Source organism: Trichosurus vulpecula, chromosome 1 (assembly GCF_011100635.1).
Source record: "Trichosurus vulpecula isolate mTriVul1 chromosome 1, mTriVul1.pri, whole genome shotgun sequence".
Classification (NCBI taxonomy): domain Eukaryota; kingdom Metazoa; phylum Chordata; class Mammalia; order Diprotodontia; family Phalangeridae; genus Trichosurus; species Trichosurus vulpecula.
In genome coordinates, this window is record NC_050573.1 from 117960197 (window position 1) to 117984073 (window position 23877).

At 40.3% G+C, this 23877-nt stretch overlaps 1 protein-coding gene across 1 annotated transcript in view; it reads left to right on the top strand.

Moving 5' to 3' along the window:
* The first annotated feature begins 5033 nt into the window (after positions 1 to 5033).
* The window catches only part of HAS2 (hyaluronan synthase 2), a 37637-nt gene continuing 18793 nt past the window's right edge, over positions 5034 to 23877 (top strand). Inside the window, exon 1 of the mRNA XM_036741480.1 lies at positions 5034 to 5080. The gene's annotated coding sequence lies outside the window, so the exon portion shown is untranslated. The remainder of the gene's footprint in view (positions 5081 to 23877) is intronic.

A 23877-nucleotide genomic window follows, 5' to 3' on the forward strand; every position in this document is an offset into this window, starting at 1 on the left:
TGCAGATGCTCACGCAGGAACCAGATGACCAGTTTTCAGTGATCTTTTTTATTCATTTTATTTTAATTTATTTGATTTTTATTTACGGAATAAAACTAGCATTTCTATAACATAGCATCACAAAAAAGATAATTGCACATGAAACTGCAAATCTATTATGTACAATTTGCTTTCCTTTTAAATATTTTCCTGTAAATTTCTTTTTTTTCCTTCCCTCCCCACCCTAGATATGGCTACCCTTGGACACAAATCTGTGTGTGTGTGTGTGTGAAATCATTCTCTACATACTTCTATTTATCAGTTCTTTCTCTGGAAGCAGATAGCATCTTCCTTCATAAGTCCTTTGTAGTTAATTTGGGTATTTATAATAGTCAAAATGACTTAGTTGCTCAAAGTCATTCTTAAAACAATATTGTTGTTACTGTATACAACATTCTCTTGGTTCTGCTTATTTCACTCTTCATTATTTCAAGCAAGTCTATCCAAGTTTTTCTAAGATTACGGAGCTCATTATTTCTTATAGTACAGTAGCATTCCATCAAGATCATATGCTACAATGTGTTCAGCCATTCCCTGATTGATGGTTCTTTGCCACCACAAACAGAGCTGCTATAAATATTTTAGAACATGTGTTTTTTTTACCTTTTTCCCTAATTATTTTTGTAAATAGACGTGGTAGTGATATTGTTGGTCATCTTATAAAGGGAATTCATGTTTCCTCTTGAGTTTGAACTACATGATCTCTGAAGGGAAAATCCCCTCCCATTTGGCCATCCTGTGATCTGCTGTGTTAGCTACATTCTTTAAGAAGGTAAAGTTACGGAACAATATGTAAAATGAAGGAGTCTGATGATTCTATTCTTTAGCTGGCAAGAAGGAAGGAGATTGTTTCAAAGAACTCCTATAATTAAAAAAATCTATGGAGCAGTTGTAATAATAAATCACAATTTTTTAAAAATAGTTTATTGACATCTTGTTTTTCTATGACCTTCATATCTCAATTTCTTTCCTTCAGCTCTCTTCTCAGTAAGCTATGTCTTTTAAGAAAGAATTTTAAAAGTGGGGGGAGGGGGAGGAGTACATCAGCAAAACTTGCCAACATATCAACCATGCATATAGGATATTCCACAGCCATAGTCTTCTTCCTCAGCAAAGAAGAAAGGGAGGTACATTTTATTGTCTTCTGTCTGGGGCCATTATAATTATTTAGTGGCAATAAATTTCTTTTTAATTTAACTTTTATTTTCTTCTTATATTAAAAGCAAGCTAAGAAATTAAGAGAGTGGGGGATGGAATATGAAGAACGGAAATGGGGTAATATGTTGTTGGTGGAAATTTACATTGGTGCAATCTTCTTGGAATAGATCTGGCAATATCCCTTACTAGAAGAGCCATGGAACTGGCCTTTGACCTGAAAATCCAATTGCTAGGCATAAGTAGTAAGGCCATAACAGAAGGAAAGAATAATGATTTGTTGAAAGATGTTTCCAGCTGTGCTATTTGTAATAAGGAAATGGAAGGCCAGAGACATGAAATGGGTTGTCTACTCTGTTGAGTTGTTCAGTGTGGTTCTGCCACTTACCAGCTTGGGACCTTTGACAACTCATTTTCTCTTTCCTTATGTATCAAGGGAGGGAGTTGATTTCTACCACTCAAAGTCTTCAAGCAGAGACTGTAAGATAAATTATCTGAGATCTTATAGTGAGCTGGACTCAAATCTGAAATTGTTTCTGACTGGCATTCTATCATTTCTATTCTTTTTCCAGAGGTGACATAGGGTTTTATAGGAAAGCCTCAGCCTGGAATTTTCACTCTTACCCCTTCTTGGATATGATGGCATCTTTTAATCATTCAAAAGCTCCAGCTTTTAGTTCATCCAAGGTGATTGTTTCCTAAAAGTCCACTTCAAAGCTTAGTTCCTACTTAATTAGTACATGGGCAGGCGACATAGAAATAGGAGTTCAAAGCAGGGAACAATTAAAATCTTTGTGAGTGTGTGTATGATAAGAAAAAGGATGATGGCTTTCCTAATATTTAAAAGATTATCATGGGTAAATTTGACTGGCTCTGCTTGGCTGCTGAGATATCAATTAAAATCAGTGTAAATTGTGGAAGGGAATGTCATGGCTCAATATGAGGAAGAATTTCCAAAATCAGAGCTGTACAAAAAGGGAATGAGCAACTTTGTGAGGTAGTGAGTTCCCCATCATGGGAGGTGTTTAAGCAGAGTCCTGTGATCTTTGCTTAATAGCTTTCTTTGTATAGTCCTTAGTTTCCACAGCTGTAAAATGACCATGTTGAATGAAGAAATATAGCATTTTAGACTCTGAATAGTCCTTGAAGATCATTAAACTTCCCTTCTCCCATCTATCTTCCATTCCTATTTTAGCATTGAGGAAACAGATCCAAAGAGATGAATGAGGGAAAGCTCCCCCATTTAAGTATTTGTTAGAGCACCAAGACTCAAAACTAAGGTTCCCTGACTCCCAATGTGGTATTTATTTTCCATACTACTGTAAGCTTGCCTCTCACTAATTTTTTGTTTTGTTTTTCTTACTCATTCTTGTAATTTGTTCTGGAACTATGATTTCATTGAGGTGGGGGGACTCCAGGTGTGGAAACTTCCTCCAGCAATGCAGATCTGCAACCCCTCTGTAAATTTTCATTTTGAGACAGTTTGCTGGACACAGTGAGAAGTAGTGACTCACTCAGCATCACACAGACCTACTGTGTCACAGGTAGAATGTGAACCTAAATCTTGGTGACTCACAAGAAGCCCCTCCACTTTTGTGAATCTCCTGCATTTAGAATGTATAAGGGCCCCAGAATAAATAATACAAGATAAAATGGATATTTAAATACCAATAACTAAGATAAAGTAAAAGTGTATCTTACCTAAAAGTTTGTCTTATCTAAAAGTTTACAGGTTAATTTCAGAGGAAAGAAACCTCTGAAATTTACAGGATGCTCTTGTGAGGTCATCTGTCTGTATTGAATTGAAGGCAGTCTTAGGAAGTTTGCCAGGGACAGATGTTTGCCAGTGTCTGTAGAACCAGGTGAAGTCATAAGATCCATATAATTAATGTTCCCTTTGGTGTACCAAGGAAGGCTCTATGTGGGGCTTGACTGTGTGTGTGGCTGTTTATATCAGATTAAATAGGGAGCGGCCCCTGGGTCTTCGTAAGTTACCTCTAACCTCTCCTCTGGTCGGCTTGCAGTCAAGATCGCAGAACCGGTACCCAAGCTCCGGTGCAAAGTAATGAAGCATCCCTACCATCATCTTGATTTACTTTTCTCATTTGTAATATTATTTCGGGGAATAAGAAAAACCTATTCCCACCTTAGTAAACAGACACACACGAATCCCATCCTCAGACACATACACACACACACACACACACACACACACACACAGCACAGCACAACACAACACACACGTCCCCTAGTGTGGTTCCTCCCATCCTTCAGCTGCAGCATCGCCCAGGGCCCCTGGAGTTAATTGGGATTTCACTCATTATTTCCTAAACAGTGCCATCTTCTGGTCATTCGGAGTCAGCACGCGACTGTCTGGAAGGACTAGCGGGGCGGGGGTGGGGAAATGACCATGCCGAGGAAGTCGCCAGGACTGGGGCACTGGTGCGGGAGATTGCAGCAGCGTTCGCAGATACTAGCGCCCAGCCTCCTGGCTGCTAATGTTCGGGGGAGGCATTCAGGAAACGGAGGGCAGTTAAGGAGATTTCCGCGGCAATTGCTGTGATTGTCTTTATGCAGACAGACGGTTCCTCTTCCTTCTGTAGAGCGATTTTTAAAATAGGCGCTGTTTCAACATTTTAACATGGAAGGGTTAGCGAGATTTAACAACGTATATTGCACTTAGCTGATCCTAATTCTGACTTTATCAACTCTCTCCACTCTGCTAATTAACTCGGGGGGAGGGAGAGAGGGACTATATGTATATACATATATGTATTCCTCCCCCCCATCAATTCAGCCGAATCTATGAATGGCATCATTCCCCTCTTCTCCCCCTCCCTCCCCTTAAAACATCTTATCAGAGAAATGGTCCATGCAGTTCAGACATAGGTAAAAAAAAAAAAAAAAATTCTTTTTAAAGTTCAGATTTTCGTACATGAAGAGGAAATCAGGTGGTGCTAACATGTGGGTATTGCATTTCTCTGCAAACTTTTGCAATTAAATTAAATGAATTCATTGGAATTTGAACTGGTCCCAAAACTAAGTGACTTTGAATGCGCTCTCTCTCTCTCTCTCTCTCTCTCTCTCTCTCTCTCTCTCTCTCTCTCTCTCTCTCTCTCTCTCTCTCTCCTTTTTCTCTCTCTCCCTCTCCCTCTCCCTCCCTCTCCCTCTCCTTCCTCCCTTCCTCTTTCCCTTCTTCCCTTCTCTTTCTTCCCTCCCCTCCCTCTTCCCCACCCGCCCTCCCCCAACACACCTCCCTTCTCCACTCCCCTCACCCCCACCCCCATCCTCCGCCCTATTAAAACAACCAGCAAGTCTCACTTGTTAAAAGACCCCCTTAAGTTGGAGAAGGCAGAAAGGCAATAGCAGGAAAGAAAAAGTCAAGACGTCTGGAAAAAATTACCCAGTCCCTACTCTGAGAAGCTCATTGAACTAGGGACTTGAACTGGCCGGCATCAGCCAAAGACTTTCTCCTGATGCTGCACATCTTGGGACGACTTCTGCTGACTCTTCATGAGAGTAGCTTTTGAAACTGAAAGGACACTTTCTCATATACAGAGCTGGGAGCAGGAGGGGGAAAATTAGTAATTTATTTTAAGGGCACAAGCAATACACGTAGAGAGTTTGAGACCCGACGCTGAATTTAAATAATAAGTACAGAAAATATTAATTACACTATCCACTAAAAGTGGGAAGAACAGTGCATCTTAGGGTTTCCACAGAACCCCTCTTTTTAATGTTATTTTTTATTTTTTTAATTTTTTTGGCCGGCCGTCTCAAATTCATCTGATCTCTTATTACCTCAATTTTGGGAACTGCTCACTACCAACCCACTGGGACCACACAGCAGGCTGAAGAAGACCTTTATGACCAAAAGCTGAACAAGGTAAGTTATTTATGGTGGCATTTCAGTGCATAGGACGGGTCTGAAATAAAACAGAGATAGGCGGGAAGATGTGTAAGTCTAGAAATATTTCTATGCTTGTAGTTATTTATTTTTAAAAACCTTAAGACAAAGGTTAGAGCTTGAAAGTTTGTAATCAAAAGAAAATTTTAGGTAACTTTTTAAAAAGTGCATTTTAGGTTAAGCTAATCATATTTTCTACCCCTACCCCATTGGAGCCCCCTTAGATAAATCCTTTTTTTAATGGAGGCGCAGGTACCTAGCTTAGGAGGAAGAGAGAGAGCTGCTTGTCTCAGGATGGAGTTTCCTATCTTTGTCTCTTGGGAGCTGTGGAATGGCTTGCAGTTTAGGAAAGTAAAAATCCCAGTCAGAGAGAAAAAGCGCCAATTGACAGCCTTTCCTCTCTCCCCATCCTCTTCCCAATTCCTCTAGTCCTCCCATGTATCTGTAAAACGACCAGTATCTTAACTCTGTCACTACTTTTCTGCTTGCTCCGCTCTCCTCTCTCCTTAGCGGAATGTAAAGGGTTAAGTGATCGTGGTCCTCAGCTCCGCGGAGAAGGGATCCCAGCGAGGGAGGGCCCTAGTGCCACCTCGTATGTTCGCGGCAATGCGCGACCCGGCGGGGGCGCAGCCACTCCCACTCTCCTTCCCCTAGCCTCTCCCAGCCCTCACTACCCCCGGATCAAACCGCGGGGACTCAGCCCGGCTCCGCGAAACTTTCTTAGGAGCATCTGTTCTTTCTGCTAATGCACATCTGGCCAAGCACCCTTAGAGGGGAGAGGAGGAGGTGGTAGGATGAGCTCGCTGGCTGGGCCGACGCCTCTCCGTTAATTGGGTCCGTTCTTCCAACATCCCACTGGGTCCCGAGTGCAAGCCTTGTTTTGGGGAGGGGTGGGGGCTGGGGAGACCAGCTCCAGGGGAAGGCGTGGGGGCACCTTCCAGAAGAACCCACCTTCTTATACTTCTTACACTGGTCGGGTTTGCTCTCAGCTCCTCTATGACTTGGAGCTGCGGGAATTGTTGGGGCTCGGGATTTGGGGGCGAAGCAGAGGGCACCGGGCCTAGGGCCACTGCGGGGGAGGGGGGGTGGAAGTGGGAGCAAGACCATGAGACTGAGTCTGAATTTATCCACACCTTAGACTGAATTCGTCACGCTGGTTCCCGCCCAGCAGCAGTAAGAGGAGAGCTCTCTCCAAAAGGCGTCCCTAGAAGCGGGAGGGCGGGTCTGAAAAGTGGGTTTGTGAGACTTAGAGAGACTTTCCTGGAGCCCAGGAACGACCCCGAGGGGAAGCGGCGCTGAAAAGATAATTAAGGCTTGAGAGAGAAGGGGGCTGTGACTGGGTGGAGAAGGGAGATGGGAGGAGGGCTTAAAAGGGGAGGCTCATGTTTCACTACTGAGGCTGCCAACTACCCCCACCTCAAACGCCCAGGCTGGGGAAATAGGTGCGCCACAGCGTGCCTCCCGGGCTAGGGAAAGTGCAAATGCAGCAGCCGGAGCCTAAAATTCGGAGCCTTCAGGGTGGGTGTGGAGAATCCTCAACTCTTCCTCTCCTCCCAATTCCCCACAGAGCCGGATGCTGAGCAATAGTCTGTGGCTCTCCCAGCAGCTGCTGAGGAATAGCGAGGCTCACTCCCACACATCTCCCTCCCTTCCCCTACAAAACCCACGTGGCAAGGGCAGGGAATGCCTTTGACGTCACATTGGGGGGAGATGTGACGCAATAGATCTGAAGGATCCTGATTGGGTAAGAGGGGCTTTCCCAGACTTGATGGCTGAGTGCAGAGGAGCGCCTCAAAAAGGGGAAGAGACTGGGTTCTAAAAGGCTAGAGAGAAGGAGGAGGCGATTTATTTGAAGTGCAATTAGATTTGTCTTAGGGAATGAAGACCCTAGCTTCAGGAATAATAGCTTCCAATTTCCACTGGTCCTTTTGAAACTTGCTTTCAGGTTTCAGAGAACCCTAAAGCCATGTAGAGTGACTGAAGGTATTAAAAGAGATTAAGATTTTCAAATGACACTTTAAAGTACTCTAGGTTCTTGGCAAATTCCCGCCAAATGTCAGTTAAGGATGCCATCTTTTAAAGTAAATTCAGTGTAAGCTTCAGCCAACTATAATGCAAACTAAAGGTGACAGCGGTGTGGGGGGCGGGGAGCGAGTGGCTGTATATGGTTTTTAAAAATCATTTAAATTTTATTTCAAATTTTCACTTAAGAATCAATCCAATAATTTCTTATTTTTTGAAATTTTTCTCGTTTAAATATTCACTAGTAGACTTCATGTCTTTTTTTTTTTTGTGGCCAGTCTGCACAAGAGACTGACAAGATTACACACACAGAAATCCTGTGTTTCAAAAACTAGCTAGCCATGCAAAATAACCTTTGACACAATGCAGGCTTTCCCTAGTAGTTTTCCTTTAATATATGAAGATATGTGTGTGCGTGTACATATATATATATCATATATGTATATATACATATGTCTACACAAGTATATTTCAAAAGCATATACATACAAATATATGAATTATGTATTATATGCATTATTTAAAATTAGTATTAAGGAATATACAAAAAATGAAAATGGAGTATATGTCTAATGATGATAATAAGAGAGTTCATGATTGTGAAAATCCTTCGGTTAAGTCAGTGGAAAAGATTCAAAGTCAAAGAACCCATGTTCCAATCCTAACTCAGTGTTGTCTTTACCTCTCATTAGCTCGGTGACCTTAGAAAAGGCATTCTACTTCTCTAACCATATATAGCCTCCTTTCTCTGTGAAATGAAGAGATTGGAATAGATGTCCCAAGGTCCCTTCGAGCTTGTGAAATACCATATCTTTTGAAATACTTTATCTTAGGGTGATACGTTCTGACAGCTTCTTTACAAAAATGAACTATAATTTGAACTATGATATCATCCTGGGAGTAAAGTTAGCTTATATTTGCATATCTGCATAAGGTTTGCCAAGTGTTTTATATCCATTATCTCATTTTATCCTTAGAACAGTCAAGTGGTTGGGTCCAGATATGGGTATTATACAGAGTGCTGGGCCTGGAGTCAGGAAGACTCATTTTCCTGAGTTCAAATCTGGCCTCGTACACTTACTGGCTTTGTGACAAGTCACTTAACCCTGTTTGCCTCAGTTTCCTCAGCTGTAAAATGATCTAGAGAAATAAACGGCAAAACCATTTCAGTATCTTTGCCAAGAAAACACCAAATGGGGTCACAAAAAGTTGGACACAACTGAAAGCAACTGAAAAACAAATGACTGTCCATCATCCTTCAGTGATAAGAGAGTTGCATAGGAGACATAGGGTCATAGATTTAGAGTCAGAAGTTAATTTAGTCCAATTGTACTCAAAAGCAAACTAGTCCAACCTCCTCATTTTACAGATTAGGAAACTGAGACCCAGAAAGTTTGTGACTTTCTCTAGGTTACATAGATAGTAAGGTACAGAGGCAGGGTGTGGACCTTTTAGGACCATAGAGCCACAGATTGGGAGGTGGGAGGGACCTCAGAGGCTACTTAGTCAACTCCTCCTCATTGTACTTCATAGATAACATAGTGAACGATGAGAGACAAAATTTGAATCCACTTCCTCTGATTTCAGAGCCAATACTCATTCTACTCTGTCATACCACAGAGTTTTCCTTTATCAGAGGAACTGGATTCAAAAGCTAGCTCTGCAACCTAGGTATCCTGAATTCTAATCCCACCTTAGTTACTTATTAGCTGTATGATCCTGGGCAAGTAAATTAATCCCACTCAATTTCTTTTTTTCCCTCATCTGTAGAATAGAGATAATAATGACACTTACTTTCCAGAGTTGTTGTAAGGATCAAAAAGAGATAACAGATAATAGCTAGCATTTATGTAGTTCTTACTACATGCCAGGTACTTTACAATTCTTATGTCTATTGCTCTATCCATTGCCACTACCTAGCTGACCCATTGTAAACATTGAAGTGCTATCAAGTTATTACTTATCTGTGTGACCATGACAATTTACAGTAATATTAATAATGATAATGATTACAGCTAGTATTTACATAGACAGTACTTTATAAGTATCTCATTTTATCCTCACAGTAACCCTGGGAGGCAGGTGCTATTATTCCCATTTTACAGATGACATATTTGATAGACTAAGGCACAGCTTAAGTCTTTTTCCCAGAGTCACGTAGCTAAGGTAGGATTTGAATTTAAGTCTTCCTTCCTCTAGGTCCAGTGTGCTATCCACTGCAGCATGTAGCTGCAATTCTCCATGAGCCTCCTTTTTTTTTTCATGTGCAAAATGAGGAGGTTGGATTAGATGACTTATGAGTACCCTTCCAACTCTAAATATATAATCCCCATTTAAAAGATGGGTAAACTGAAGCAAAGAGAGGTTAAGTGACTTGCCCAGGGTGAAACAACTAATAAATGTCAAAGATGTCAACAATGAGATTTAAACTAAGGTCTTCCTGACTCTAAGTCTAACACCAGAACCCCTGTGTGATATTGCCTCTGACACTAACTACAAAGATTCAATGAAACACCGGCATGGGAGCAACTTTATAAGCATTAGCAAAACAAAAACTGGGTTCATTTAATAAAGAGACAGTAACTAAAATACTGAAATTTCATTTATAATGTTAAAGGTCAAGGTTCCCTCTGAAAATTCCCAAACAAAAGAGAGAAAACGTTGGGCAATACGGTGACTCAGGTCTCATCAGCCATTTTCTGGCCAAATGAATATAGCCTAAAGAGAGGAGTCAGTTTTCAAATTGCATCAGTATATATTTTCACAGCACATTTCCTTCTTGGCCAAAAGTTTGCAAAGGAATCCCCTGAACTAACAGTAATAGTAGTGTAGTAGTAGTAGTAGTAGTAGTAGTAGTAGTAGTAGTAGTAGTAGTGATGGTAGTAGTAGTAGCAGTGATGGTGGTAGTAGTAGTAGTAGTAGTAGTAGTAGTAATAGTAGTAGTAGTAATAGTAGTAGTCGTAGCAGCAGTAGTAGTGGTAGTAGTAGTAGTAGTGATGGTAGTAGTAGTAGTAGTAGTAGTAGTAGTAGTTGTTGTTGTTGTAGTAGTCATAGTTGTAGTAGTAGTAGTAGCAGCAGCAGCTGCAGGAGTAGTAGCAGTAGTCATAGCAGTAATGTGCTTACATTTACATAAAACTTTAAGGTTTACAAATAAACCACATTCCTTTACAACAACCCTTTAGGATAAGTAGTACAAGCATTATTATTAATATTTTATAAATTGAAAAAAATGGAGAAATTGTGATTTGGCCAAGGTTACAAAGAAGTCTTCCTGCCTTTCCTCAGGACTTTGTCCAGACCTAAGCTTACTTGACTGACCTCCTAACTGGTTCATTTTACCTTTCTAAGCCTCACTTTCTCTATTTATAAAATCAGGATAAGAATGCCTATAGCACCTCACTCATAGAGGTGTTCTGATGCTCAAATGAGGTCACGTATGTGAAACAACTTGCAAATTTGAATGTATTATGTGTGCGTGTGTATAATATATATGTATATACAGACATATATACTCATACACACATGTTTATATGTACATGTGTGTTTCTCCAAGACTATAAAAGCAAACATTATGTGATAGCAATATGAACTATGAGCTGTTTTATACACACATATGCATTTGTACATATATGTATGTATAATATATAGTAATTTATACATGTATGGAGAGAGACAGAGAGACATACACAAAGAAGGGGAGGGAGATATAGAGAGCAGGCTTGAAGTAGGAAAGATCTGAGTTCAATTCCCCTTTCTGACACGTGGCAAATCACTTAACATCCCAATGCCTCACTGCCACTAGGTAACTGTCTAAGACTATAAGTAACAGTGCAGGTATATATGTATATGGGTGTATGTGTGTGTATGTATATATATATGCATACATACATATATACATGTGTGCTTGAGAAATATATATATATTATATAATACATATATTATACATTCATGTATGGGTATAAAACAGGGGCAGCTAGGTGGTGCAATAGATAGAGTGCTAGCCCTGAAGTCAGGAAGACTCATCTTCCAGAGTTCAAATCTGGCCTCAGACACTAGCTGTGTGACCTTGGGCAAGTCATTTAACTCTGTTTGCCACAGTTTCCTTATCTGTAAAATAATCTGGAGAAGGAAATGGCAAACCAATCCAGTATCTTTGCTAAGAAGACCCCAAATAGGGTCATGAAGAGTCACATGTTACTGAATAATTATGTTAAAGTACCTACATTTTGAAAGCTGCCCATCCACCCTCCCCCTTTAGGATTTATGTAAGGTGGCGTGTAGTCCAGTTTCTTTCTTCCTTTTTTTGTAATCACAAATTGCCCCACTCTTCTGAAGCAATCATATGATATTCTGCTTTCCTATGCTCAAAGAAGCCTTAACTAAATACAGAATCTAGGTAACTTGCAGGTATCTCTGAAATTCTTAGCCTTTACTCAACAACTGTCTTCAGCAGCCACAAGATGTCTCAATTTGGTTGCTTAGGGAAAGCCTAGACATAACAGGCATCCTGCTTCCTCACAAGCTCTGCCTTATCTTTCTCTGATGCTTAGATACCTTGGACAGTCCTTCCAATCCATTCATTCATCTGGGCACACCCCTTTCTGTGTAGCTCCCAGTGGCCACACATGACCAGGAATGGCCATAGCCAGAGAGCTCCAGCAGCTATGTGGTGGACAGCTCTTCTACTCGAAACTTGTTAGTTCTACTTCGATATGTCTTAGTTCTTCCTTCTCCTTGTACAACCTGCACCATGCACATTGGACTCAATTACCTTTGCCTCAAGATGTCCCTCTGTAGTTAAATCAAGAAAGCAAGTCCTTCTCTTTTCCTCACTATGTGCCCTACACCCAGGAAGCCATGAAAGGAGTACAAAGTAAGTATGCTTACTTGCCGACCACCTTGTTGGGGAGGCATAACTTGAATGTATAAAGAAATTAGATAATTGAAATCTTCAGCTGTGTGTGCTGAGAAAAGGGCAAGAGCAGTTGGGCCTCTGGAAGAGAACAGTGTATGTCTGGAGCAGAATTAGAGAATGAAAGAATTTTAGAAGTAGAAAGAACTTTAGTAAGATCTGGTTTCATGGGGGATTTGAACCCAGCTTAGGAGGATTAGCTAGAACTTGGATAAGAAAAGGAGGAAAGGGGGCAAATATGCCATTGATGGGGAGGGAATTCCTGAATCAGGTAAGGAGTTGGACTGGATAGCCTCTGAGCCCCCTTTCATCTTTCTAAGATTTGGTACTTATATGAGATTGGCTTGGGCTTTGAGAGTGTTGAGAGATAAAACTAAATCTATAGAGTAAAATCAGATTCTGGAGGAACTTCAAAGAGAGTCAGAGTCATTCTTTGTTTGCAGAGGTTAGGGGCTCTGGATGTGGTTCATGGAATAAGCTATCAGGCAAGGTTGACTGTTGGTTGATTTTGCTGAATTGATTTTTTTTTCTTTCTTTTTTTACTCTGTTATAAGGGATGGCTTTCTTTGTAGGCAAGAGATAAACATATTTAGAAATGCAGGTGTTATAAAAACAAAAGTTAAACTGTGTTTTAAAAGAGATGTAGGATTTTTAAAACTTGCTATATAAACAATAGAAAATTTTTGGATAAAAAGATTAATGAAAAGGGGTGGGATGGTGGTAGTGGAGTAAGAATAACCATTCCATCAATCAGTCAGTATTTATTAAGCATGTGGCAAGCACTGTGCTAGGTACTTGGCATATGAATATGAAAAAGAAAGACAGTCTCTACCCTGAAGGAATTTAAAGTCTCATGGGGGAAGAAAGTATAGAAAAGGAAGCTGAAAATTGGGAGTTTGGGGTAGGGGGAAAGGTCCTCCATGAGGGAAGGGATTCTGGTGGTAAAGTCAATCAGAGAAGTGCCAAGGTGAGAAATGAGGAATAACATAATAATAATAATTTGTCATGAAGATTAGTCTTCAAGGGTGTGAAAAGTGAATTGGTCAAAGAGAAGTTAGAGTCAAGAAAACAATTATGGATGTTGTGACTAGTGAGGAGGTCCTGGATTCAGATGAAAGCAATGGAAATGGAGATTAAAGGATAAACCTGAATTACCGGTGTACAGACTATCAAGCAAAAAGAGGGAGTTTGTTAGAAGGGCAGAGGTGCTGGTATTATGCAAGGGGCACCGGACTCAGGAATTAGAAGACCCTGGCTTCAAGTTCTGAACTCCCAACTTACAAGCTGTATACAGCTTTGGGCAAGCAGGTTAGCCTTTCTGAGTCTCAACTTTCCCAGCTATAAAATGGGTTAATAATACTTGAAATTAGGAAAGCACTTCCTAATCTGTAAGGTTCCAGCTAAAAGTTGCTGTTTTAGTAATTACTAATAGTCCCCTGAGTCTGAGAGGGACAGTAGAGTTGAATGTTTTCCATCTATGAAGCATACTGAGAGCACTTCATTTGCATGATAGCCCTCCCTCTGCTCTCAGTCTTGGGGCAGGGGGACAATGTTATCAGACTGGATATCGGATCAGAGCCTCACACGGGGGACATGCATCCATGCAAATGATGTAGTGAGCACCTTTCCTTGGACTAAAAATGGGACTCTCTTTAATTTGACCTTTGGCTAGACTTTAGTGACAAGCCAGCATGACTGTGAAGAAGAGAAGCCACCTGAAATCTTAGACTCCTAATGAAGTAGAGTTTTTCACAGGCTTGAGTTATGTTACTGAGGAGCTACATGAAGATGACGAATGTTTGATCCCTCTCCATCCTCCTGCTCAATGATCTGAGACACCTACCCTCAAATATATTAAATTATTATAACTTTTATCATACCTGCCTATATATTATTATATCTATTTATTATACCTCTTCAACTTACCGGGCTGAGTTAAGATGACAAAACCATTATCGAGTGAGATAATATTTCTAAAGTACTTAGCATAGTGACTGGCAAATAGGAAGTGCTTAATAAATGCTTGTTCCCTTGGCCCCTTGCCCTTAAATTGCAAACATGGAAGGGTCCTAGTGCACTTGAAAGAACTCTGGATCAGTTGACCTGGGTTCAAATCTTGCCCCTATCTTTTATTACTTGTGTGACCATAGGCAAATCAAATTACTCCTGTGGGTCTCAGTTTAATCTCTGTAATCAGAGCCTATGCTCAGGAGATTATCACTCTTTGAGCTCCAGAACTTCCATCCCACCCCTCTCCTGACAAGTGATTGCCTCACATGACCCACTATTTCAGGCAAGCTCAGCCATGCTTTGCTTCACTCAATACTCCGTGGCCTTTTCGTGTGCTTGCCATGCCCTTTCCTTCCAGTCCAGCAACCACTATCAAAGTGAACTGTGACATTGTTCCTAGATGGACAGATCTGCTCCCTTTTGCCCTTCCTGTAACTGGACACACTATAGTGCCCCTCCGTGGTCACCACTCCCCTAGGTGCACTGTCTCTCTATAGTAAAATGTAAGCTCCTTGAGGGTAGGGACTGTCAGGTTTTGTATTTGTACTCCACTGTGTTTGGGATTTGGCAAACGCATAATAACTAAGGCAGCTACATGATGCAGTGGATCGAGTCCTAGACCTGGAGTCAGAAAGACCCAAGTTCAAGTTCTGTCTCAGTCCCTTAATAGCCATGAGACTCTGGGTAAGTCGATTAACTTCTGCTTGCATCAGTTTCCTTATCTATTTCGTGTAATCAGTCATTTTTCAGTCATGTTTGATTCTTCGTGACCCCATTGGGGGTTTTCTTGGCAAAGATACTAGAGTGATTTGCTGTTTCCTTCTCCGGTTCATTTTACAGATGAGAAGACTGAGGCAAACAGGGTTAAGTGACTTGCCCAGGATTACATAGCTAGGAAGTATTTGGGGCTGGATTTGCACTCAGAAAAAGGAGTCTTCCTGACTCAAAGTGCAGAACTATCCACGGCTCCACCTAGTTGCCCTTCTTCATCTATTAAATTGGGTTAAAATCAGCACCTACCTCCCTGGTTTTGAGAATAAAATGAGATCACAGTGCCTGACTCATAATTGGTGCTTATTAAATCTAATCTGAATATTTTTTTCCTTCCTTCTTATGAAAAGTGAGAAGGTTGGACTAGATCATCTTCTAGCCCTACATCAATGGTCTATAATACCTGCAAGGGGAAAATATGCATACATTATCTCTTTTTTATAATTCAATAAACATTATTAACTGGCTGTTCTGTGTCGTGCAAGCTAGGAATACAAAGTCAAGAAAGAAACAAGGGGCAAATAGGTGGATAGAGCACTGGCCCTGGAGTTAGGAGAACCTGAATTCAAATGTGACCTCAGACACTTGACGCTTAGTTGCTATGGGACCTTGGGCAAGTCACTTAACCCAGTTTGCCTCACCAAATACATACATACAAACATACATACATACATACATACATACACACATACATACAAGCTCAGTCCTCAAAGAGCTTACATTCTATTGGGGAAGGGTGATACTAGGGTACTACATATATACAAATAAGTGAAAATTAATATGTTTGCCTAGTTATCCCATCACCGAACTCCCTAAGGAATTGTGCTCTAAGGAGATGACAAAACAGACAGGTAGATTTTGGTAAGAAAAAAGGATCAGGGAATGTTGAGACTGAACTCAGCCATTAATTATCACCATTGTCATCATCATCTCTTTTCATAGAGTTCAATAGAAATGGTCTAGTTATATCATGTCAGTATCCTACTTTTCTATTTAATATTTTGTGGACTATTACACAGGTTTATAAAACAACCACTTACATAGCTGAAGAAAAGCGTTAAGGTGTAATTTCATTTTCTGTATGTTCACTGAAAAACACAATGCAATTCAAGTAGCAGAAAATACCACAGACATGACAATTAACTTATCCTGTCCCCCATGATTTTGATCTTCTCTCCTAGGTCTCTTTATTTTGAAAGCTTTTCATTTCTTGAATCTTGGAGGTTATGAATATGGTGACATCTATGAATATTTTCTTAAGTATGTATGAATTAATATTATATCTGAATGATTGATTGTATGTAAAGGCTTTGGGCTGTGAATCAATGGTCTGGTTCTAGTCAAGTTTATTAGTTGAGTTCTATTGGATATTTTGAGGTCGATATTATAGTATAAAGATTCATACTTATTGGTTGACTGACTAAATCTACACCCTAAGAACCCATGAAAGTACTAGGTAAATGGCACCTATCCTTGTAGTATTGTGCCTCAGTACTCAGACTTTAGCCCCAAGAGGAACAGATACATCCTAATGATTCACACTCATTGTTGATACAGATGAAGGTAGAGGGAGGTAGAATTGGGGGTGTTTATAGAGGCCTTTCTAGTTACATATGCCTACAAAGAAGCTGGGTAGCTAGGTGGGGCAGTGGATAGAGACCTGGGCCTGGAGTCAGGAAGACTTACCTTTATGAGTTCAAATCTGGCTCAGACACTTACTAGCTGTGTGATCCTAGGTGTGTCATTTAACCCTATTTGCCTCAGTTTTCTCATCTATAAAATGAACTGGAGAAAGAAAAGGCAAGCCACTTCAATCTTTGCCAAGAAAACCCTAAATGGGATTGTGAAAAGTCAGACGCAACTGGTAACAACTGAACAACAACCAAGCTGGCTGCTAACCAAAGTTAGAATCTAAAGTGATTCATAAAATCACAGAATTTTCTAGTTGGAAGAGACCTTAGAGGTTATGTCATACAAACTCCTACTCCTACTTCATTTATCTATCTATCTATCTGTCTGTCTGTCTGTCTATCTATCTATTTTTGGTTGAGGAAACTAAGGTTCAGAAAGGCACAAAGGGACCAGGAAAATTTGAGATGATTTGAACCATTAATTATCATCATTATCATCATCATCATCATATAAAAATTCCCATCTTTTTATAGAATTTAATAGAAATAGTCCAGGAATGTTGATATCCTACTATTCTTTTATTAATATCTTTTGGACAATTGCACAGGTAAATAAAACAACTACTTTTTTGTAGCTGAATAAGAATGTTACGATGTACTTTCAATTCTGTACATGCACTGAAAACCTTCTCAATGTAATTCAGTTAGCAGACGTTACAACAGTGACTTACTCAAAGCCACTAGGCTTTTTAATGACAGAGCAAGGATTAGGATTCGGGTCTTCTGATTGTCATTCAGGTGCGTTAGAAGTTTCTTACTGCATGACATGCAAGGTGAGAGGCAGCAGGTGTGGTTATCTATAGCAGGCAGGCATCTAAATATAAGCAGCATTCATGTTTTCTCCACATTCCATTCCTTTTTCTAAGAAGCAGAAACCTAACGTTGCCTTGCCCTTCATTTCTGTGAAGCATGGGTCTGTTGCATCACAACTGAAAGACCTTCAAGAAAAAATAGCTCTTTTCTCTTCCATCCCCTAGCTACCTAGTTCTCTCATTGTTTGTCATCTATAGGCATCACATTGTTTCTCTTTCATAGTCCCATATAGTAATAATGGCTAGTATTTATATAATACTATTTTACATATTTAAGATCTGCAAAGTGCTCTACATATGTTAATATCATTTGGTGTTCACTGAAACCCTTTGGGGTATTTGCTATTATTATCCCTCATTTTACAGCTGAGGGAACTTATGTACTTGCCCATTGTCACAAAGCCATTGGGTGGTTAAGGGAAGATTTGAATTCAGGTTTTCCTGACTCAAATCTAGCACTACATCCACTGTGTCACCTAGCTGTCCATATCTTTTTTTTTTTTTTTTGGTGAAGCAGTTGGGGTTAAGTGATTTGCCCAAGGTCACACAGCTAGTAAGTATTGTGCCTGAGGCTGGATTTGAACTCAGATCCTCCTGACTTCAGGGCTGGTGCTCTATCCACTGCACCAGCTAGCTGCCTATATCTAATCACTGCCCAAGTCCTATCTTTCTACCTCTATATTGGCTCTATAGATAGTATCATTCCTCCTTTCTATCTTCACGTAGACTATTCTAATCCATTACTTTACCTTCTTATACTCAGACTGTTATAGCAGTCTCCTAACTGGTCTCTTTTCCTATAATGTCTCTGTCTGTCTTTCTCTAATACCTTCTATACAAGACTGCTAGAATAATCTTCTTGAAGGACAGCCATGATCATTATATACTTTACACAAAATTCTTCAATGCCTCCGCATTTACTACTGAATCAAGATGAACCACTTAGTCTGACATTCAGTACCCTCCATTCTCTGACTGTACCTATCTTCTCAACATTATATTCCACTATTTCCCTCTCTGTATACAGTGGGGAAATTGCCTTAGAGAGTTACCTTGGGGTTCTTACTGTATAAGGTAGATACATACCAAGCATCACAATAAGACTGAACTATTTGCTGTCTGTCACACACATGCACACACACACTTAATACTTTCCTTTCTCCATATTTTCCATCATGCTGATCCTTTTGGAATTATTTTTTGCCATCAATTTCTGCTTTTCAAAATTCTGCCTATTCAGTTAGCAGTTCAAACTTAACCTCCTTTGAAAAGCCATCTCTGATCCTCCAGGAAAGATAAAATGTCTTTCTCCCTCAAACCGTATAGCACTTTTTCACATTCTAACTTTTAATTCATTATTTTGGTCTTGTCTTTTTACTACTAGATTGGAAAGTCCTCAAAGACAAGGATTGCTCCTGTCACTCATTTTTCTCTGTCAACAAAACTTTGTGTGCAGTCGGCTCTCAGGAAACATTTATTGAATGGGAAAGGGAGGCAGTGAAATGTGCAGTTATCTTGAGTTCTATACAATTTTGATTTTCTAAGAAATCATGATGTTCATCTGTGGTTGGCAGCCAGCTGCTGTCCTCGGATCCTATTTAATTGGTAGATAGTGAGCTGAAAAGTTAAAGCCATTGTTTGGACAAAGCTGCTGACTTTGGGAAACACTTGTAGGCAAATTATAGATCAGAGCAGAGAAGGGAGAAATTGAGTGTTTATGGAGTACCTGCTATATGAAGGCCTAGTATTATAAATAGGCTGTGGAACGTGGGGAAAAGAAGGCTGGACGTGGGGGCCCGATGTGGGGTTTTCAATGCTGACTCCTGCTTTCTCTGTGTGAGATCATGGACAGATCAGGCCAAAGTTACCTCATCCATAAGAAGAGGAAATAATTCCCCTCTCCCCACCCTGATCTAAGTAAAGAATAAGTTCTGAATGGGACAGACAGACTTTAGGATAGATCTTTTAATAACAGTTATCAGTAGATCAATCTGGTTCTTAAAGCCAGGAATAATACTTAGGGATCTCCACTGTTACTTTTAATTCTATTGGGCAACGACAAGAGAAAAGGGGGGAGGGTATTTTTATCTAAGAAGCTTGGTAGTCAAGTTGAAAGTTACTGTGATCTAATAACTTATATTTCAGTAGGGCTCAAAGATCCACTAAATCCTTTCCTTACAGCGAGCCTACGAAGTAGGTATAATGTGAGATAGAATTCATCTATGTCAATACTTTGGAGTCATACAATACCCTTATATACCTTATGATGTCTGATCAGCAGAGTAACCCTATGAAGTAGGTAGTCTATTATTATCCCCAATTTACAAATGAGGAAACTGAGGCTCTGAGAGGTAAAATGACTTGCAAAAGGTCTGTATATTATAGGTATCAGAGATGGGATATGAAGTCAGGACTCCTGACTCCAAATTTAAGCCATACTAGCGCACTGAAAAGAGCTTTGAGAGCCATAAATTTCCATAAAATATAATAGGGCCACTTTTTACCCATCTGTAAAATGTGGAGAGCAACTTTTGCCCTACATACCCCACTGGGATGCTTCAAGGGTCAAATAAAATAAATGAAAAGCTATTTTATAACTGTAAAATACTGCCTAAATGTATTCTAGTAAGAGAAATTCAGAGACCTAATGTTCTAAATTTCCTTCTCCTTCTCTTTCTTGTCCTATTCCTCTTCCTTCTCCTTCCCCCCCCCTCCCTCCTTCCCACCTTTCCCTCTTCTTCTTCTCCCTCCTCAGGTCCTGTGGCTCCAAGTTCATTTTTTCTTTCTGCTGGGATTTGCAAATTTCTTCTTCTTCCATCCTAGTTTAAGGCTCCTTCTCCCCAGTCTCGGTCATTTATTGAGCTACAACAGATATTCACTGAGCATCCGCACTATGAATAGAACCATCATAAGCCAAATCAAATAGAAAATAACTTATAAGCCTATAAAACCTCAAGGAGCTTATAGTATAATTGGACCTGCAGCATACATATATGGGGAGTGATTTCATCATAATGATGATGAGAATAGCAATAATAGTTTAAAGATCTTTTTTTTCATCTGTATAGGTGATTTGTCTCTAATCACAATCCCATATATATCTTTGATGATTCCATGATTTCCTCTGCAATAGATATATATGTATATATATATATATATATATATATATATATATATATATATATATATCACCTTTTTAGGGCTACCCATTTCTGCAATAAAACAAGGCTGCCCTCTGACAAAAGTCTGACATGAATCCTGTTCTTGAAGGCTTTCCATTTGGGCAGAACCTGGTAGAGCTTTTGTTCTCCCCTTTCACATTCACTGGGTTAAGCATTTTTTTTTTACAAATATCTCATTTGATCCTTACAACACTGTGAGGTAAGTGCTATGATCCCCATTTTACAATTGAGGAAACTGAGGAAGTCAGAGGTTAAGTGTCATACATCGAACAAATATCTGAGGCCAAATTTGAACTCAGGTCTTCCTGACTCTAGGAAAAACACTGGTACTTGAGGAGCATCGGTATAGTCTCCATGAAGAAAGTGGTGAACTGTTTTCCTCTCCCTAAGGTCCTCCATGTTAAAATGAAGATGCTGTGTTAGCTCCAGCATTTCATGTGCAGCACAAAAGATTGACATCAGTGACCTGTCTCCCATTTCCTAGTGACTTTTCCCAAGATAATTTCAAAGGGATGGTCTGAGGCTCCACCAAGGTCAGAGGGCGATGTTTCAGTTTCAGCAGATGCTATGGCGGAGCGTGTCAGTGTCTTATGTTGATAAATACAAGGAAAATGTGAATAATGGAAAGCCAAGAAGAGGAGCTCCAGCCGCTGCCCTTGGCACTTGTTAAATACACCCACACACACTTAAGCTTCTCCCTGGCAAAGTGTCTGAACTGGGCTGGATTTTTTTTCACTGTTGTGAGAATGACTCATTTCTTTGAAATGAAAAGTTCTGAGACTCAGACCATGCTCCTGGGGTCCTTACGGGGCTGGTTCATAGAGCCCTTGGGAGCTGCCAACATACCTACTGCCCAGCTCTGTTTACAAGGAGATACCATGCTTGCAGGCCTGGCGCTAAATGTTTAGCATTTCTCCTATTCATCTCACTGCTCTGGTTTCCAGTGATGTCATAAGTTCCCTCCACAGGTCCAGCAGAGTGCTAAGCCAAAACCTCTCTTGAATGTGAGGAGAGGGAAGGGAGGTGAGGAGGTAGCTTGGTTAAATGAAGGCAAAGCTTGCCTGGAAGTCAGGGCACCAGGAACCTAGTCTTGATTCTTCTAATTGTATAACTTTGTCCAACTCACTTCTCCTGGTTCCATCATTTGTGCAATGGAGGGGCTGAACTTCTGGGTATAATCTTTTGTACCCAAGGATATTCTCCTACTGTTATTTTTTTTGTCTTCTTTCTCTTTGGCCTTATGGAGGGTGGGGGTGGGGAAGGAGAAGATCAAGGTAAGAATAATTAGAATTAGCTTTAATTAAAAAGCTAATGCTTTAAGATTTTCAAGTATTTTACATAGCTTATCTCATTTTATCCTTACAACTACCACACCTGCCCTGCAAGGTAGGTGCCATAATTATCTCTTAAAGATGACAGAGGTTAAGTAGTAGGAGTAGGAGTAGTGGTAGTGGTAGTGGTGGTGGTGGTAGTAGTAGTAGTAGTAGTAGTAGTAGTAGCAGTAGTAACAACCACAATGATGATGATGATAACGATAGTTAATATTTATATAGCACTTAGTATGTGCCAATCCCTGTGCTAAGCACTTTATAAATATTATTCATTTGATCCTCACAATGAGCCAGGTGCTATTACTATCCCATTTTACAGTTGGACAAACTGAGGCAAGCAGAGGTTAAGTGACTTGCCCAGAGTCACAGAGCTGTTGACTGAGGCTGGATCTGAGCTCAAATTTCCTGGATTCCACATCTCTACCCACTGTGTCACTTAGCATCCTTAGTAGGGATTCTAGGAATTAAGGAACAACTACACCAGGGACACAGACTGCTTAACTTAGAATCAGGACAACTTGGGATTGAGTCCTGCCTCAGTCACTACCTGTGCAGTCATGGGAAATTCACTGAAACTCTCTGAACCTCAGTTTCTTTACATGTAAAATATGGATAATTATTCCTGAAAGATCTTCCTTATAGGCTTGCTATGAGCACCTACACAGGTAAAATATTTAAATTGCTTGGGAAACATTAAAGAGCTACATAAATGCCAAATGAAAGAACCTTTGTAGGTATAGCATTCGATGATTCCTCTTAGCACATTCTTTACTCTCGACCTCAAGGCCACATGTGGCCCTCTAGGTTCTCAAGTGCAGCCTTTGACTGAAATTTGTTCTGTGAAGTTTGGATTCAGTAAAAGGGCCATACTTGAGGACCTAGAGGGTCACATGCGGCTTCAGGTTAGCATAGTTCCCTACCCTTGCTCTAGATTATGTCACATAAGCACACTTTGGGTGTTCTCGGAAGTCTTGACAAGAACCATCTCCCGTGTAAAAAGTGAAATTCAACTCAAAAATAAAAATAATCCTTTGTAGCCCAATCAAACAAGTACTGAACAGTCACTTCCTCTGGCCCTAGCACTGTTCTGTGTGCCATGGAGGATGTAAATGTCAAGGAGCTAACAGTCTCATTTGGGAGACTAGACTAATGTGACTAGAAATTGATGGTCAGATGGAGCAATGAGCAACGAAGGGCTAAATTTCTGGGCATAGACTATGTTGACTATAAAAGGTCAGAGGCTAAGGAGATCAGTGAGAGGGCAGAAATAAAGTGACACTGAATTTGTATGTCTACCCTTTCTTCAAATTTCCCTAATTCTTTTGAGAACACCATCTTTGCAGTCACTCAGATTCACAACATCAAAATAATCCTTGACTCTTCTCTCATAGGTAATTATTTGCCAAGTCTTACCACAATGTCCACATGTGTCTCCATTCAACTGGCCACAGTCCTGGTTGAGACTCTTATCACATCATCCCTGGACTACTACAATAATGTCCCAATTGATCTCCCTGCCTTGTCTCCTTCTCCATCCCATCCTCCACACAGTTGCCAAACTGATATTCCTAAAGCACAGGGCGAGTAGTACTATGACTTCCTTGCTAAAAAACGGTCCAGCGGCTTCCTATTGTTTCTCTGTTAGGCATTTTAAATTATTTGCATCTGGGTCCAACATATCTTTCATATTACTCCCTTTACAGATTCTTTGTTCTAGCTAAATCGTTCTACTTAATATTCCCTATGTGCAACAATCTTTTACCTTTTCCAATAATCTACATTTCACTTCAGACACATTCTGGCTGGATGCCTCTGGGTAACTGAATTCATCTCTCTGTGCCTTGTTTTCTCAGCTGTAAAACAAGGGAGCTAGATCTGTAGGTCTTTAAGGTCCCTTCTGTCACTAGTTGGCACAGTGGATGAAGTGCCCTGGAGTCAAGAGACCTGAGTTCAAATTCAACCTCAGACACTTATTAGTTGTATGACCTTGGGCAAGTCATTTAATCTTGTTTGCTTTAGTTGCCTAATCTGTATAATGAGCCAGA